This window comes from Apostichopus japonicus, chromosome 23 (genome assembly GCF_037975245.1).
Source record: "Apostichopus japonicus isolate 1M-3 chromosome 23, ASM3797524v1, whole genome shotgun sequence".
Taxonomy (NCBI): Eukaryota; Metazoa; Echinodermata; class Holothuroidea; order Aspidochirotida; family Stichopodidae; genus Apostichopus; species Apostichopus japonicus.
In genome coordinates, this window is record NC_092583.1 from 16,159,880 (window position 1) to 16,177,314 (window position 17,435).

The 17,435-nt window shown below is 35.3% G+C and overlaps 1 protein-coding gene across 1 annotated transcript in view; it reads left to right on the plus strand.

The window, feature by feature from the left end:
- Positions 1 to 1,337: 1,337 nt before the first annotated feature.
- Positions 1,338 to 17,435, plus strand: part of LOC139964779 (mitogen-activated protein kinase kinase kinase 13-B-like) — a 59,377-nt gene continuing 43,279 nt past the window's right edge. The window contains exon 1 of the mRNA XM_071966740.1: positions 1,338 to 1,485. The gene's annotated coding sequence lies outside the window, so the exon portion shown is untranslated. The remainder of the gene's footprint in view (positions 1,486 to 17,435) is intronic.

The window sequence follows — 17,435 nt, forward strand, 5'->3', positions numbered from 1 at the left end:
GCTACCTGGAAATGCAAAAAATTCAAAGGGGAGGGGGACACCCCCTCCCCTTAAACCCCTCCCCCAGGTCGGCCATCAGTCTTCAGCCCCCCCCCCCCCCACTGAGAATAAATTAAAATGCCTTTGATCCTAATCTTACCGAGATAGCAACTCGTCAGACGGAAGGGTAGTGTTGGTTTTTATTCTTTATTTTGCCTAAATATATCTCTCTTTCTTTTCGTGAGAAAAAAAATGTTGCTCTTTTTCTATCGTTATAAGCGGAAATTCTCTGCAAAATGGATTTTAGTTTGTGTTTGCTCGTAGAGTAGCGGCGTTCGCTGTATTCATTTATTTTATCAGCTTAGCAACTATATTTATTATGCATGACGTTTCTATTGTGGAAACCAGGGAACCAATCCTTTGGCGCTAAGCTCGATGTTAATATTTATTATTTCTTATTATCCGGTCTTCAACGAAATTTCATAACGCCCTCCACTGTATTCCAAAAGTGTTCACGAACGTCATTTACCAAAGTAGTACGTTCTTCTAACGAGTAAACTTCCTCCTACACCATCTCGAAATAAACAGTTCAAGAGTAAGGAAGGGCGAAAATTAGGCTACTTGTAAAGTTTTCAAGTACGCATCGTTTATAGCTCAAACTAAGAAACAAAAAAGAAGGCAAAGAAAGTTTAAACACAAATAACTTTCCAGTGTATCATCATCGCCGGTGACAGAATGGTTGTGGAGCCCCCATGTTGCTTCCGGAAAGTAAACCATATTTAGAAATCATCGTTTAAAAAAATGGTCAAAAAGATTATAAGACAAAATGTTTACTTGAGGACAAGATTTTTCGTTGCAAATGTTTGTAACCAAGTAAATGATTCAGTTAAGCTTTATTGCTATATGACCCAAGGCTGCAGCTACACAAGTATAAACTTTGGTGATATGCTATGCACAATTTCTACAAAACAAAGCTGGACTCATATTACCCGTCCCAACCTCACAAGAGCAACTGCGACAACAGTTAAATATTAACAAAGTAACTGTTGCTCTAGCGCCTCGTTTCGTTCACCTTAAACTCCTACTGAACTTGGAATTTATTAACCTTAAGATATGTATATAAATCGTAGTATACAAACTAGCCTTCGCCTTTATCCACAAAGTCGGCCCATATAATTAATTTTCGTATTCTAATGAAATTTAAAAGAGGAATTTTCGTAAAATTTAGTGTAGCGATAATAATATGATATTATATTGAACATATACAATCTTCCCTTTCGGCAACAAACATTTCAGGTTCATTTTAAACTTTTACTCTGTAGATAGCGATTCTCGTGTAAGGAGTAGGTACAAATTCTAGAACAGCTCATTAATGACGTCAAAAATGTGCTCGTTCAGTTCACTACTTGAAGCAGAGGTTACAGTATTGTACGTTCTCCAGGAGAAAAACATGGATATCACGAAACCTTGTTTGTCCTTTTTCTGTGGAGGGGAATAACATTTAAGGTAAGTAATGGACCAAATATTAAAGAATCTCAACTTCAAATGTATAGTCTTAATGATTTCCGAAGCGTTAATCGGTTGCAGTAAATAATTCGCGATAAATTGTACATAGCTGCGATTACTTACGCACAGTACTGTGTACAGCTGTGTACTTTAAATACATGGATTACACACTACGCCAGTTTCGTACAATAACCAATACGATAATACTACAACAGTCTGTATTCATGCAGCAGGTGCCATTTCTAGCAAATATAAAGTAGTATTTACAATGGCGATTAGGCTACTATATTGTAATAAACAAAAGTACCAAATAAGCTGTTCATAAAATGTATTCATTTGATGGAAATTAGGAATACGGTTTATCTGAATTAGGGTTAGTAATTGTTAAGCTGTGTACAGGATTAATAATATGGCATTGCCTCGGAAAGACATGTTACTATTGGCACCGACATGAAATTACTTAGGGTCAGACCAAAATAAATATCAATAAGAAATTAAGTTGTAGGCATAAGTTCAAAACAACTCAAAAATATATGTTGTATGTTACTTTCTGCATGCATACGATATTAAAAGCTAGATTACCCCAATTTCCCAAAGGTGCTGAATGGTTTCCATGGTATGCATAGCTAAGACTTATGTGGTGTAGGCTATCATATCTTCACACATCTTTATGTTTAGCTTCTAATATATTCAAATTCCCAAGAATAGAAATGTGGGTTTATTGAAGGTATATATTAGGTAGGTGCATAAAATTGTAGAAGATTTTAGCGCATTCTGATTTATAGTAAAGTTTCTCTACAAAATGTAACAAACTGAAATCATAACAAAAATCATTGAATGTAGGCTACCGTTGCCATATTTTTGTATTTTACCAAATATGTACATTAGATCTAAGACCAAATATATCCATCATTTTTTTTTCTTCATGTATTTTCAATAATTGAACTAAAGTCAGTTTTGTGCTCCCTCCCCCCCCCCCCCCCCCCCATCATTTCATATCTCGTTCTCTTAATTTTCTGCAATGAATTTTAAGCCAACTTGTTATAATTTGTTTCTTTGCAAGTCTTTTTAATGTTTAGACTGTTTCTGTTATTCTTTCTACATACGTGTGTTTGCCATATTATCACATAGTGGATTGTTAATATCTGCTGATAATTATGGAACTTGAATATGCTGAGGTCTGCATATATGCTACAGGTCTACTGACAAGGAAACTCACGTCAGTACAGTTGAGAATTATTTACCTTTACAATTGATTTAGAAATTCCAAAGTTCAAAAATCCTAGTGCAATTGGCTTTGGTTTGTGTGCATCTGTATCATGTGATGTTATTGACAGAACTTGTAATCACTGTTTAGATTTTTTTACTGTAGTCTATATTCAGGATTCCGGGTTTACATTTTAATGAGCACTGTATTTTCTCGGCTGATGTACTATTTGAACTAACATGATCATCTTTGTGTCAAGAGTTTTAACATCCGATATGTAGCTTCAATGTTTGAGGGACACTAAAACTTGTTAATAATTTTTATGGAACATTATTCAGCCTCAGAAGAAGATCCTGCTAGGATCGAAATGTCAGGCCAAATTTAATACTTTGACACATAATATTTTTTTATGTGTCTTTAATAGGAAAGACCTGTTCCTTTCATCAAACATAAAAGCCAAATAATTCCATAAGTTATAAGATATATACAAGAAAACAAAGTAGAAAACAAATTGTTTGAAAGGATACATCATATTACTTGGGAGAAATTGTTTAATGCAGATGACAGTTATTTTTCTGAGGGGGAAGGTATTTGGGGGCGGGGGGGGGACAGGAACTGAACGGGTAGGCTGTATAAAATGATATTGTAGAGATCAGTAACAATATTAGTTTCAGACATCTCTACTCTAAACAATATAAAAAATTTGATTACTTTTAACTTAATATCGTTATGGTAGCATGTCTGTTATCCTTCTCTCCCACCCCATCTCATTGAATCCTAAAACTCCCATTAAATGTTTATCTTGAATAATTGTTCAACAATATTTATCAGAGAAAATGTGACTTAATTTCAATCAACTCTCTATCCAAAATTGTAGATCCTGTTGGCTCATATATTGAAGGCAAAATTTTGTTGCATTTTAAACTCCTTAAAATTTCCAACCATTTTAAATTCCTATGAGCAGTGAGCCACTAAATGAGATAAGTCTGCACATAAATTATGTGAAATATGAAAGTTTGAAAAAAAATTGACTATTGTTTTGGAAACTTAATGCCCAATTGCATTTATAGCACTTGCTCTATTTAAGTAATCAGCAGGGTAGTATAGGTTTTAATGTGACTTGTAATTGTACCTGTGCTTTATATATTTTAGTATGGGAATAGTTTTAGCAAAAACATATGTTCTACTGTACAGATATTAAATTTGCTCTATTTATGTCAATTATGCTTGATAATATGTATTCAACTTAAATGAAAATGGAGTCCATAATGATGAGGAAACTTTAAGTTGTCTTAGATATATGTTTAAACTGTGTCCTATTATTATTGTATCCAATTAACAGTAACAATGAATCTAATGAGGTGATAGGCCTGCTACTGCAGAGTATACTGTACAAAGCCTAAGTGTGACTTGTGTTTGTGTGTAGAACTAACCATACCAGCTTTTGTAAGGTCAAATAAGGTCACATATTGTGTATTTCAGAAGAATAGTGGCACGCACCCGAAGTTGTCATACTTGATGTACAGATTGACCCACAATTAGCATCGTCGATGTTACTTCTTCCTCTCAGGCCGAATACCTTCAGATCCTTAATGGCTCTTTGAGATAACTCATAAAGCGGTTTCTCCTGACAGCCTTGTTGTAGGCATCTCAGATGATGATCTCTGTTCTTGCTCACGGGGAACAGTCCTTCTTCTTCTTCTTCCTCCTCCTCCTCCAGCAGCTCAGTAATAGTGACTCAGTATGAGAGGTCATCACATGGTTTCCATTAAGACAACTGAGGATAGCTCATGTAAATTCACACCGCTGCATTATATTACATTGCAGCAGCTATCAACGTTCTACTGCAGCTGTCCGAAATGTTTTGTTTGCTTCCTCTCTCGGCTTGCGCTGCGGCTCGGAATGAAATCCTTGGAATAGATCAGTAACATGAGCGTGATGTTCAACACCTCGCGCATATTTCAACGACATTAAGCCCCAACAGAGTGCATACACTGTACGGTATTAAAGTTAGCTTTCTTTCATCCCTGTCAGTTGTCAGAGACTGAGTTTCACAGTTACATCCATATGCAATCATCTAGATATATCCATGAAGGATTTAATGCATCTCTAGAATTCCAACAATATTTTTGCATCATTTGGAAGTCGTGACAGTATACCAAGGAAATCTGTTATACAGTATTATCACGTAGTTGCATTTGGTCTTTACAAGCAGAGAGATGCGATGACCTAATTTTCTAACTAGTTTATCCATTGAAAATGATCATTGCAAAATTAAGAAAAGGCAGAACATACCACAAAGTAATTCAGTTTCAACCTTGGAGAATTTTTTCCAATTTTTAACATTTTATTTCAAAACTAGAGTGGATGCAAAAAAGAAAACACTCACTTAGTGGTATAGGTCAATAATTGAGGAGTAAAGTTCAATCTAAGATTGTTTGCATAATTTACATAATTTAGAATTCTTAATGGTGGTGCCACTCAGTTGTCGTATTTTACTGTAACTTACATGTTGCTTAAATGTATCAACTCTGACTTTATTATCAACTGACATTGTTTCAGTTCTGTTATAGATTGCAAACACCTTCTAACATGCTGATTGTAAAAACACCGATATGCGGTGCAATCAATTCATTTGTGTCTACAATGATGTGTCCATTTTGTATTACACATTCTGTTATGCCCCATGAGACAGGTTATTCACTATGACGTACATGGTGTATATAACTGCACAGTTCAACTAGTTTCTTTTGTATCAGTGTAATACTGTAGTTTACCGTACAAAAGCTGCTTCAGTGGTAATATGACTGGTCACTTTGGAGATTATTCTATCGTCATGGAAACATCCTTGATCGATAATCATCTAATCAGAGAATATGGAAAAAGTAAGATATATAGTAGTACAGCACGCTTAATTTGAATCCCAAGATTTTTATTTCCTCGCAAATATTACAAAACAGCTCGTAAGATTTTTAAACTTTTCTTCATTTCAAGGGATTATATGGGGAAAAGGAAAGAAAAACTATGGTATTTTTTTAATAGATCTGTTGATTTGGGCTTTCTTGTGAGTGACGTGTGTCTGACATTAGTAAAGCATACAAAATTCTCTAGAAGCAACAATTTTTTCCCAGATCCAGATTTAATTGTGTGAACTCTTGGCTAATTTGAACTAGATTTATGAGTGATATGATGAGAGGAGTCATAAAGTGAAGAGGGTGGAAAGGGCCAGGTACAGTATGGTGTAATATTCTGATTCTAAAATTGCAACCATATTCGATCACTACTCAGTGTGCATGGTAAACTTGTGACAAAGTCTAAAGATCATGCAGAAAAGGTTGGATTATGTCTACAATGAACATATTTTGTAATCAGTCCACTTGAGAAAGAGTTGATGAGGTAAAGTAAATAACAACAACTGCATACTATTATTAATTATTAAAAATATAGTTTGTCTTGAGGTTTGATGCTGTACTGTGGAGAGTATTAATCAAGGGCGTAGGAACCGGGGGGGGCTGGGGGGGCGCCATGTGGAGGGGCGGAAGTATCATTCCGCCCCCCCCGCTCCGCAAGTCAGAAAACCCCTTTTTCATTTCCAAATGAGAAAAAAAATCTCATTTGGAGCCCCAAATTGCATCTAAGGCCAGGTGAAAATACAAAATTAAGTTTACAAAATGGAGTGGGTGTTGAAGTGTGCTATATTGCACCAAATTGCATCTGAGGCCACCTGGAAATGCAAAAAATTCCAAAGGGGAGGGGGACACCCCCTCCCCTTAGACCCCTCCCCCAGGCCGGCCATCAGTCTTCAGCCCCCCCACTGAAAAGTACCTTCCTACGCCACTGGTATTAATAGTGATGATTTCGTTGTCAAAGGTTACATGACTGGAGCTGGTCTGAAGTGGCTGTTGTTACCGCTTCACATGGAGTTTGAAGGATAGCAAAAGTGACACACTCAATAGTACTACTAGTGATGTCATCCAGGCTAAATATTTTATTACCTTATCACAAAACTGCATTTTAAGACTTAAAAACTGCAAGAACTTACCTTTACCTCCATTTAAATTTCCTCTCAAGATTTATATTTAATAAGTGAACAATCTATTGTATATTTATTTTGTGTAGCAGATTGACATCTCAGTACAGTATGTTGTTTCTTATGAAATCCTATGGTTCCTACACAAAACCTGCTGATCATCTTTGCACTTGTATATAGTAGCAATTTGACCATTTTGCACATAGCATGTTGCTATGCTATAGTGGATAAATTAGGCCCAGTATTCAATTCAAGATGTGACTGGAGGATAGAACTTAATATTTAAGGTTGTTTGGAAACATGAGTCAGTTTTGTTTGGCTTAGTAAACCTAGTCAGACATCATATACTGTAAAGTAAACATAATTAAAGTAGTGTCAGGTATCAAAAATTTGCCAAAATGTAAAAGCATATTTTTGTGTCTTTGATACATGGTAACATTTCACAAAGTAGTTAGTAATGTATATTATGCAGGACCCATCTTCTTGGACACTTTCTCGCTCTTGAAGGGAAAAAAGAAAGAAGGAAAAAGAAAAGAGACCTAAACCAAAAAATACAGAATATTGAAAGATAAGAATTACAGATCATTGAACTTTTGTACATAAATGCACACATGTAAAGTTGTTTAAATATATGCAAATCTTATTACCCTTGCCCACTTATCGGAGCACTCAAACTGTGTACTGCTTGATCGAGAGTGGATCTTGTTTTCTCATTAACCCGATTTTAAATTAAACATTTGAAGCAAGCCCTCTCCTCTCTTTCTCATCACCTTATTCCCTGTGGTAATCCATCAGAGTACTTCAAGTGTATGACAGAGGAAAATGAACAGTGTGAAAGCGGACTCCAAAGTTTAATTTTGAGGCGAACAACTGCACCATATCTGTCAGTGTGTGTGATCGTGATGGACTTACTGTAGTACTGTATGTACAAGTCTGATATAAAAAAATATATGTGTATATAGGCATAAGATCTGTGTCAAATGGCTATAGTGGTACAGTCCATATCTGGATATACCATTTTGGATGAGGTAAGGCATATATGTGGCAAGTTTGTCATTCATACTGCCTGGGCATTAAAATGTTTGTTGCTATCCCAAAAGTTCTCAGCCAATTTTTTTTTTTTTTTTTTAACTCATCAATATGAATTCACAAATACCAAGTGTAAGAGCTGATGGCCGAAAAGGGATTAAGAACAACCACAAAATCGCTGATAAAGAGTAAATTGATAATTTGGTATTTTATGTGTGATATGCTGTAGACACGATATTTTTAGCAAATTTAATGTTTTCAGCTAAATGCGAGAGTCACAAAGGACTAAACATGTACCTTCAGTGTTTATGGCCGACTTAAAAAATCTTTTCAAATGTTACTCACATATGGGTGTAAAGCATATGAAGGATCTATAGTACATGTAACCTTGTTCATCCATGTGAGCGGGTAACTTAACAGCAAAACACACTGTAAGCAACATGACTGCTTTCTAGACTGTATTGTACAACATGACCACGTTTTATTATATTAACGATACACAGCATATTAATTTCAATGGAGACAACAGACAAATTGTAACAGCAATACTAACCAAATCTACAGTAAGATTAACACAGGTACATATTATATGAGAAAGCCAAAAAATTGAAACAAACATATTTTACTATTTCATATTCCTGAGTACATCTACTGTAACAGCTGTTCTCTTTTTCCCCCGCCATTTGCTAATAATCAGCTTTGCTCTAGTAATGGGATTGAATTGTGCAAATAAAGCCTGTCCAATTGGCACCCTCGGGTGGAGGGAGCATTTTATGTACCATATCTCTTTCATTGGTCGGAGTTAACTACCATATCCTGTCCTTCCACCAGTCATCTGTTTAAGCTGACTACAAATTTCATCCCCGTTTAAATTTGAACCCTCCGGGCATTTTTTTGTAAACTTGTACTGTGGGAATGCTTCAGCAACACCATAAAGTTAGAAAGACAAAAAGAAAAACAAAAGAAGAAAAGAGGGCAAAATACAAATGGAAAATGGAGAAGAATAAAGAAAATAAAAAAAGATGATTAGAGTTCAAATCAAGTAACGGCTCTTTACCTCCAAAATAGCCTCATCATAAAATGTGACCAAGGTTATCTCATTCTTCTGGAATTATTTGGTCTCGAAAAAAACATTCTGCATTTTCTTGCCTGTCTGAGAGAACATTTACACTGGTCCATTGACGGTCTGGTTGAAGGAGTAGAAAGTACTTGAACCATTCCAGAAGTGGCCCTGAAGATACGTTCCGTTAATATAAAGCTGAAAAGCCTCGCGTCTCTTCCTTCCGTGGAGACAAGTTGGTGACACAAAGATGGGGCTAAACATTAAATTGTCCTCATAATCAAATTCTCGACATCATTTCAGGTCTACTGGGTCAGAAGAATTCTGTCTCTCTTGATCGTATTTAGCTCATGGCAGAACCAAATCCAAAATAAGATTTCTGGAGATGGTTTTCGTGGATAAAAAAATGGTACGCAAGATTGGGCAAAAAAAAGGAAAGAAAGAATGAAATATTTTGGAGGGTATTGATACTGAACAGAGCAATGAATTAGGTGGATATGATTAGATTAATCTGCAGCAAACAAGTGAGAATATTTCTACACTTGTATTCAAAACCTACTGTTAGTAATATACTGTATAGTGTGCAGTGTACATTATAGAAAATGTGTAGATTGTAGAGTACTGTACTTCATCGTTTGCATTGCTAGTTCATAATTGATATTTCATAAATATAACTTTATTGCATTCTCTAGTCTGGTTGTATGTAGTAAGATGTCTGTGAGTGACTTGATGTTATGTGTCACTTTACTAAACATGACTGGTCAGTTGTAGAAAGTATTGGCTTGCTTCCTACCTCCCCCCCCCCTCCCCCAATCCCACAGCCCTAGTTTAGCCTTTGCTAAACTAGTTTAGCCTTTGCTACCTGTACATAGGATGGTTGTCAAAATATCAAGTCGGAGATACACGTGAAATGTTTCTGTAAGTCGTTTGACTGTTTCTTAACCAGTCCATATAGAATTTAAGTTATGGTGGTCTCACATGACATTTTATAGTCAAGCCATGACCCATAACCAACGAGTACCTCCCATCTCATCGCTTTTGCATTAACTTTGATAAATTACAGATGTAAATTTTTCAATACCACAGGACACCGACTATTGCAACAACTAGTCAAATTTCATATCAAATGTCGAAAAGTCCAAAAAATACTTGTAATAGTCTAATTATCTAAATTTCATGTGGTTAATGTGTTATTTTTTTTGAAGGGCTAGGGGACTGGCTATTAAAATTTACAAAAGTAGATGAACCTAAATTATACCAAATATTTGATGAGAAATGAAGGATGGTGTTCTAGAACATTAATTTAATCAATAAACTTGGTAAATTTACTTCGTTCCTTGCTTACCTATCTCCCCACAACCTTAGTACCACCTTCTACTGTGTCTAGAATGAACTGGTAACCTTTTAACACTGTGCGCCCTCTATGACCGGCTCCTCAGGTCAACGCCCTTCTCATGAGACCACTTCCAAACCAGTAAGTTTTGGAAAATTTGTTAAGATTGTTGACCAGAAAACAATAGGACTTGGTTGTTTTTGGTGGTCAGGTCAGCTGGTCAGCTCTTACAGTAACAGTTAAATAATATTCTCATGTGCTCCTGGTGTTGTGTAATTTTGTATATAATCCTAGTGTAAGGCTGTAATAGTCAATTACTAGAGTTAACAATTAGTTTTTAGAATAAACACATTTTAAACAAAATGTGAAGCCTTTCCCTTCTACACACTTATGTATGACCTTTGGTTAGGAAACAAATTGATCTTGCTGGTTGTGTGAATTTTGTAACCGTTAGATGAATCTGTAGTGTGAATTTTGTAACTGTTAGATGAATCTGTAGCCCTTAGCAGCCCCACTTGACCCCCAAGTGACTCTCACAATGAATTTGGTGGATGATGGTTAGTTTGGTAACCAATAAAAAATCTTCATTTTCGTTGCTATGGAAAGATCTGCAGTTGAGATAGTCCATTACCAAAAACAGAAGATACGAAAATGGATTGTGTAGGATGCTAAATGCTTTTAGAATGAAAGTGTCAGTTTATTTCTTATTACAGCTTATTTTTAGCATATATAATTTTTGTGTTGAATCTCAAAGCACACTGGATAGATTCTTCCTTACAATGCAGATTGTCCTATTTAAGAAATTATGGGATTTATGTTTTTATATTTCTTGAAATTCTTGGCTCTGAGTCACGTCAAAATATGACCCTGATTGTTATGGTAATGTTAGTAGTATAATTGTACGACTACTGACGTCCTAAGCAGTATCAGTTTGAGAGGGAGTTAATGTGTGCCAAATTTAGAGAACTTTGTTCTTTTCAGCGATATAGAAAACGGTTATCGAAGGAAGGTGAATCGGTATTTTAAGACTATTTTATCTGACGTTGCTCGTTCACTTCGGATGATCATTTTTATTCCTAAATGTCTGAAATTGGAAGGAAATTATTAAATGGTACCTTACTTGCATTCATGTCTTTATAAAAAAAGAGATTTTAGAGAATATTTTTGTCCAAGGAGATTGAGAGAAATGTCTATAAATATTTTGTTCAAATCTCATTGATTGATAATGAATGACAGAGCACAAAATAGTATTGTAGGATAATGGACAGAAGTCATTGCAAAATGCTCACAGTAGGGTACTCCTTATATCCTTCTGTAAAGCATTTGTTTTCAAGCAAAGAATACCTTTCTATATATTAGTACACTTTATTTGTAAGGAACCTACTGTCCACATAGTTGTATTTAATTGTGTATACAGTACATGTTGTGATTAGAAAGAGCCACACTGTATTTGACTTGTTGGCTGTAACAGGAAGTTGAACACTAGTCCAGTGTATGTCAGGTTACCCTTGATATTGTTACAGATCTTTTGTTACTTTAGTTAACCAGGCGCGTAGCGAGGAATTTGCCAAGGGAGGGCGAACCTTTAGGCCGACTATTAGAGCCGTAGATTTGGCATTGGAAAGTATCTAAGCGTAGTGCCATCTAAGCAATTTCCATTTTGAAATTACTAGCGATATCATAAAAACATACACACAAAATTTGCTCAAGGGGGGGTTCGGGGTTGCCCCCTTCGCCCCCCTCCCCTTCGCTACGCACCTGTAGTTAACTATGATTCATTCAAAACAATTCCTGTCAGGCAATATCTTTGTGTAATTTAGAGTATACTGTACCTTTAATGAACTCTTATATTGGAAAAGGATTTTGGTTTGCTTATCCTAAAACAGTAAAAATTATAAACAATTAGCCATTTCCTACAAAATATGCAGCTGAAAGTTTCATTCTATTTTAGTGACAAATTATGTGTAAATATGTGATTCTCTCTTAGAATTTGACAATTTGTGGCCCAGTTTTGGGCAAACTTTTCGGAAAAAGAAAAAAAACGGAAAAAAAACGGAAACATTTCTTGTCAAATCCTTCCTTTGTGGGGAAATGAATGAAATGGTCGAAAAATAATGAGATTTTTATCTTCACAAGATTCAATATTTCTAGCTTGTATGTGACGACACGTCTGCTATATTTACTCCCACCTCCAAACTCACGAGGTTTCTCTCCCAAAGAGAAAAAACAAGAGTAAACATGGAGCTGCAGAAAGCAATTCGTTTAATTGAAAAACCTGCCATAGCTGTCACGTTTAGCACCAGTATGATGGCTGTCTGGGAAGCATTCATTATTAAGGCAACAGAAAGCTACAGTTTGTATCAATTTTGGGAGGTTTGGGTGGTGGTAGATTCTTCTAACCACCGGTCTGTAAATTCTGGGCTGGATGGAGTCTGCAGATGAACAAAGGCAAGATGGAAGATGTTTTGCATCGGCAGTATTGCAGCAGCTCAGCTTATTTGGGCAACTGTTTAGATTTGATGAATATTGTAGGTTGAAGGAATCACTTTAGGCAGGAATTAAGTTACAGATATTTTATTGCCAAAAGAAAAAAAGGAAAATTTTGGGTGCGAGTATTTTATTCTTGTTTTCAAGATATTCAACGTTAAAATATGCTAATTCTCTACTGTATGTAATCCAGTCACTTCAGTTGATGCGCTTCAGCTCTTCAATTAAAGGGTTATTTATCAAAAATTGAAACTTTATAAGCAGTACATCCTGGAATTATATCTTTGTTTATTTTTTTCTTCAAAGGTCCGGAGAATTTTTTTTTTTTTAAATCATATAATTTAGAATACAGAACTTGCTAAACCATATATATTTTGCAAAAGGAAGTTGCAGTATATTTTATGTAACTAATATAAAGCCATAATAAATTAAACAGTCCTTATTGACCAATATTATATTAAAGCTGTATAGAGTTTTCAAACTTAGTTAAACTTGTACTACACTAAACGCACGATTTCCAGAAAAAGTCACTGCTAATATATTGTGAATATTCATTTCTTCAGATCAGATGTGATAATTCACTGTATAAATTATCGTCTCTCTTCTTTAAAATTCAAGAAAATATGCACTCTTTTATAATTTCTGTCCTATTTGAGCACTCTTTTTCTTGTAGCAAGTCCTCTAATGTCATGTAGTCACGTAGTGCATAGCATTCCTTCCGAGTCTCCCCGATTCCTAAAAGGCTTTAATCCTCTTCTCTCAAAAACTTAATAAACTGTAGGAAGCGCCGCTGTATTAGATTACCTCCTCTCACAAGAAAGTACACAGCCTGATGGAGTCTTCCTGTTAAAGCTAATGTTTAGGCTTCACACTAACAACCTCCACCTCGGGCTCCCAGAGTGTTTACACAGCTCTCTGCCAGGATTACGTTCATTACGCTGCAAAGAAGCCGGTTTCATTGATTTCAAATTTCCTCTAACAAGATATTTTTCACCGAGACAACCTTCTGTTTTTTCGCATGTACATGGATTTAGAGCTCTGATTGGTACTGGTGTCGAGGAGTCCGACCTGCCTCGGCTGTAATATTCTGACGTAGAGAGAAGATGTTCATTATTAAAATTAGCTTACAGACCTATCGAAACAAAACTTAAGCCTTCAGTGTCTTTGTTTGTTTTTTTCACTTTTTTCCTTCTTCTTTTTGGTTCATCATTGGAGATGATCAAGTGAACATTGAACTAGCCGATTATATTTAATGGCCCTCTCTTTTCGCGATTATCTGTTTGTGTTATGATGCTACGTTATGATGTGTTATGGACAAAAGCTCTGTGATTCAGAATTTCAGATTCAAAAGTGTTTGATTCCTGCCACTATTAATTCCTGCCATGATTAATTTATTACAATTCGTTGCAAAAGAAAACATGTCTGACAAAGGTTAAAAAAATATATATTTAGATAAATAAATAAAGATAAAACAAAAGTGAAATGACAGAAGCAAACGTATTTAACAAAAACAAACCAGAAAAAATAACAACAAGACAATCTTCACATCTATTTCATACAATATTAGAAGAAAAAACACTGACTGGGAGAGAACAAACAAGCAAAGAATGTAATTTACTCTAAGACAGGCTGTTTCGACATTCTTGTTTTAGCTTTAGTCTCTCAGGATGAAATCTGCTACAGTATGTAAGGTGCTATGTATGCACTGCATGGATGAAATCCATTGTAATCTCTTTGTGAGATTGTGTGTACTGTGCAGATTATGTACAATAATCAGCCTGACATCCAATCCTTCACAAATTAACATTCACTGAGATAAGCGAGCTCTTAGATATCTCGAACAGCAAGTCTGTAAAATCACTAAATTAATTAATTGGTGCAGGGGAAGTCTCAACTGGGATTTATGCTGTGGTAGAACTGTGTGAGACATTAAATTTTCTTCCATCATTAAAGTTTAGTATATCCTCTCTTTAAAGCAGCTTATTGCAATTGGCCAAAATTATTACCCAAAAAAATGGATCTTTTCTTGAAGCATAACAAATGGCTACCAAGTGAGCATTTTGACGACAACATTCAGTGACGAAAAGGTGCAGAAAATACAGACACTTTGAATTTCACACTAAAAAATTGTCTATCTAACCAGAAAACTTGATTCAATGATTTTGCTGTGCTTCCTCAAATTACCGTTCTGATGGATATAAAGATATTGGGATGTGGCTGAGATCTTGTCTCATGAAACAATTTTATGTCCAATTTTGTCACTAAGATGCAAGACAATTAGTAAGTACAAAGACACCGAAAACTCTAGGCAGCTCAATTTTGTAGTATTTTACTGTTTACAAATGTACATAAAAAAAATTTGGGAAAAGAAAACATTGCACTCTAGCGGACCATTCAATCTGAACATTTTTTTTTCCAACTTCAAATAACCCTTCTGCAGGTTCTGATGGATTTAATGATACGGCTATGTGCCTAAGTCACTCCATGAATAATTTACTGCCTTAAGTTGATTGAATTTCGATCGACTTGGGAATCTAGTAATGGGAACTCCTGCTGCAGTTTTATGTTTGCCGAGCTATTAGGGGAAATTGCTGTATTTGTCTGACATACAGACAGGAAGGAATTGAAATTATCAAGATTGCTCTTGGTACCGGAGAAAATTTCTGCTTTGTTCTCGTTCTGACATTCACTGTCTGTGGGTAGAGAGAACAGAGATAGTTCACAATGTGGCAGTTTTAAAAGTTTCAGTAGACCAGAATTTCTATCTCAATAAAGATTTAATATTTTTCAGTGCAACTACATCAAACAGTTCATATTTTTTTGGTAGAGAAGGAATCGATTTACATGTACAGAGTGTAAATGTTGCCTGTTTTTGCACACTTGCTCTCCTTTATAGGTTTAAATTTGTGCTCCCAGTGACTGTATATATATATAAATTTGGTATCCCCGTTGGTTTTTATGATACAGTCTTGTTTACAACTTTCTTGCATGTGTTAAATTGCAAATAATTTCTCCCCCCCCCAAACAAAATGAATGAAAAAGAAGACACATTTGTATGAAAGGTTATTTTGAATATATGCAAGTTCTCTGGATGATATTATAATTTATGCCATGATTGGCCTAAATATGAGCAACATACTTACTGTGCTGTGACTGATCCTGCCAATATATAGTATTATTTTTATTCTTTAGGTATTCTCTTGTTTTAGGCATATTTAGTGTATAAAATGAAATATGTAAAAGCACTTTAAAGAGGAAGTGGAAGATAACAAATTTGCTCTCTATAGATTCTTGACTCTATTTGCACAGTAATAACAGTAATTATGTTTATCTCTTCCTTCTGTTCCTTAATTATTACATTTAAGTGTACTGAGCCCCTGACAGAAATGAATGCCATATTAGACCCCCCCCCCAAAAAAAAACAAAAAAACAATTCTCACTAACACTTAAACTTGATCCATTTCTTGTTTTACAATGAAAGAAAAAAGGAACTCCAATGCCATCCTTTAACACCAACAATTTTGCAGCCCACTCTGCATAGATTTTCATCATCAGTAGATGATTCGATGTCTTGATCTTTCCTCAAATTCAAGCTTCCCATGTTTTCATTTACTTTTGTTTTATTTTATTTTTCTGTGAGACATGCTAATTGAAATTCATGGCGCTCTTAACCTTTTGAAACTGGTTAATCACTTTCAAGTACTTACACAACCTTCCAGCGCTGTCAAGAAACATCTCTGAAGAGAAAGAGAGAGAGATGTGAAAGCCTTGTATTTTCGTAAAGTAAAGTTGTGTGGACATCCCATCTGTAAACTTGAGTTGCAATCGTTTTCCATTCTTACCAGAGTTAAAGGGGAAGACACAATGCACACATGTGTTAGTTTATTCACATTGGATGCTAAACAATCCACACCATTCAATACTGCATGTTACGTTATGTCTTGTAATTCTTGTAATTGATAATTATATTACAGCAATGAAGATGGTGTCAACAGTGGGAAATGTGTACAGCAACTTTAACTCAGTTTTGATATTAGTTTTAATCTTCTTTGTCAAGGATCTTGGCTTCTACTATAGTGTATCTGCTTCAGCCTTCCATGGGACTTTTTAAATATTTAATTTAAAAAAATTAAGATAAATAATGAATGATGTTAGATATGTTTTCAGATGGTGTCAGCAGTGGGAAATTTTGCAGTTACTTTAACTCAGTTTGATGCTATTGTAGGGTCTATGTAGGGTCTCTACTTTAGCCTTCCCTATACTATATAGTTCATTTACAGAATTGAAAAAAAAAAAAACGTTTCTAGCAAATTAATAAATTGGAAAGCTACTTTAAGCTTGTATTTCTCAAGAGATTCTCGAAGTGACTTGACAGTACAGTGCAGTGGACGATTTGACCTCAAGAGGCTTTAAGTCGTACTTCCCTCAGTTTTGGGGCAAAATTGTTAAAAGAAAAAGTTGGACTTCCATGCCGTTGATTGATTCCTTGGTAATTGGTATGTACATCTCTAAGTACTATTGAATTATTGAAGAGTTCCAAATTTTACCTTTTATTTAAGAATTAGGATTCTTGAAAAGTGCTTCAGAAGAATCTTTGATCTCTTGAGGGAAAGAGAAAAGAGAACTTTATACCTAGTGGTATTGGTAGTGAATTTGCAGTCCCTGTGATGGAATAAGCATTAGTCATATAAAAAAAAACTGCTAAATAGATGTTTATGTGGCTTAAATGCAGAGCTGTAAACATCTAAATCCTGAAGCGGGGGGGAGGGGGGAGGGGGTTTGTCACAGATCTGAAATCAGGACC